The sequence below is a fragment of the Penaeus monodon genome, chromosome 1 (genome assembly GCF_015228065.2).
Source record: "Penaeus monodon isolate SGIC_2016 chromosome 1, NSTDA_Pmon_1, whole genome shotgun sequence".
Classification (NCBI taxonomy): Eukaryota; Metazoa; Arthropoda; class Malacostraca; order Decapoda; family Penaeidae; genus Penaeus; species Penaeus monodon.
Window position 1 is genome coordinate 20,341,051 of NC_051386.1, and position 2,500 is coordinate 20,343,550.

A 2,500-nucleotide genomic window follows, 5' to 3' on the forward strand; every position below is an offset into this window, starting at 1 on the left:
AAAGCTAGAGCAAATTTAAAATCATATTCTTATAGAGGACTGAGATGCTGTCATCAGTACAAGAAATGATAATTCTTTACAGACAGATGCACTCACCAGACACTACATCCCCAACTCCTTATCACAACACTGATTTAAAAAATATAAGTTACCATAACTGGGTGACTACCTGTCAGGAGACTTGATGCAGGCTCTCAACACCCTCTGGCATACATTGCTTTCACCTCAGTATGCACAGCAAGACAGAACTGAAACTCGGAGAGACTGAGTGAACTTACGGTGCAAGCGGCACTTTTAGCTGCATTTCCTTTATATATGCATTACCATTTGTATCTGCAAATTATTTCTTTTACTGATGATTACAAGGATATCATTTTATATGGTAACATTTAGCCTAAGAAATAATCTCCAAACATGAATCTTAATGCCACAAATAAAGGAAAAAGATCACAGAAACCATTGCTTACAGCCAAAGTCCACTCAGAGCTTGTAAGTTTCAGCTCTATCTCACCATGCTTATTGAGGTTTGCTGGGAGTGTTGGGAGGCAAAGCCCTCCCTTTGGGCAGTGCCTGAAGGACACACCCGGTCATGGCAACTGAAATTCTTGAAAACTTTGTGACATGGCGTAGGGAACTGGTCTACAGCAAGTGCACTCATATTGTAACAAACTCTCCTTAACTCAACAGGCAAGGACTGTAACATGTTACATATTTTTTTTACCTTTTTTCAGTATTCAAATAGCAAAGCAGTTAAGAGTCAGTTAAAGATGAATAAGTTACCTGTAATGGTTGTGGTACATCATATGCATTTAGGAAGCACCCATGACGTTAATCGTCAAATTAACACATTAGATTTGGGTTACAAGGATGTCAAACCGTGAAAAAATTTAGCCAAGGGGTAGCTGATGGAAAAATTAGGTAATGGTCCAATGTTACAGGAGGGTCTCACCATGTGATATTGTAACTGTATGACAGGTAATAGAGATGTCACACTATGAGCACACAATGATTTTGGAGGGATACCTGTATTATTTCCACTGGTTAAAGTACTATCTGTGAGCTATGCCTGGAAGAACACCAGCTCCAGGGAGGACATTATATTCGGTCAATCATTACATCAAGGCCACACTAGGGTAGGGTAAATTTAAGATGATATTCTGGTAGATGAGAAAAAGTTACATGAAAGATAATGACACAAATAAGGGAAAATATCACAGAAAGCATCACTCACACCCTGAGTCTACTCAGTGTTCCCATGTTTCAGCTCGATCTTAATGTGCATATTGAAGATGAAGACATCCCAGGGGATGTTGGGAGGCAGAGCCTCCCATCATCTCATCCCAGGGGATGTTGGGAGGCAGAGCCTCCCATCATCTCATCCCAGGCAGTGTCCAATGGGATATTGTAAGTGAATGACAGGTGATAGAGATGTCACACTATGCATAAAAGATTTTGGAGGGAGACCCTGTATTATTTCCACTGGCATAAGAGGTTGGTACTATCTGTACCAAAATTATTGAACTAATTTTGTGACGTGAGTTTGGTCTCTGGTGAGTACATCCGTACTGTAAAGAATAACCCTATATTCACATGCAGGAACCTATTCCTGCCTGATGCTATCAGCAGTGCAGAGGGTTCCAGAGAAGTTAATACAAAAATATATGAAAAATAAAAAATAAAATAACATACTGTTACTTATATTTACTTTTCCTATTGCAGAGAGTTTAAGTTACCTATAGAGATAACATATCTATTACCATTTAACTACAGTAAAACAAATGACAAACATAGCCTTAGAAAATGTTAAAACAGGTTAGAGAACTAGCTTATGGGCCACACTCAAGAATAATTTCTTGGAATCTGGCAAAGAGGCTGAGAGTTCTATACAGTTTTATTGTCGGCTGCCCAAGAAGGGTTGCAACCACTGGTGTTGGGTGACAATTTCAAATGCCTAATAATGTTTATTTAGAACATTTAATATCAATCCAAGTAAAATCAACATATGGATTTTCATCCGATTCAATTACCTGAATCCCTTGGATAGCTTGAATACAACCCTAAGCTCTATCTTGCCAGGATGTATGGTGATATTTGACCTTTCTGTCATCGCATTGTTTAGGATTTAGCAAAATATGATTAACTGTGACAATGCCATAAAGGTGACTAAACTTTATGAATATACATATCTAATTTCTAATATACCATTGTTTGGAAGTTAACTGTATTTTATGTGATCTATGTACCCCTGTTATACATCCCCTAAACAAAATTCCTTTGGCTTCCCCAAGAATATTAGATTATGTAATGTATTGAAAATGATAATTAGATTCATTCTAATTACTTCAAACTACTTGAAAGGCTCTCAGTTCTATATGTGAAAGCCAAGTTGTCATAAAATATACCATGAGTCTTGACAATCCTCTATGACCTTATCTATATCTAGTTAAGATTATCTTTTGTATCCATTGCACTAGTCTTTCCCCATCTTCATAGGTTTAGG

The 2,500-nt window shown here is 37.5% G+C and overlaps 1 protein-coding gene across 2 annotated transcripts in view; it reads right to left on the bottom strand.

The window, feature by feature from the left end:
• LOC119568428 overlaps positions 1–2,500 on the bottom strand; it is a 39,191-nt gene that overhangs the window by 35,841 nt on the left and 850 nt on the right. The window lies entirely within an intron of this gene.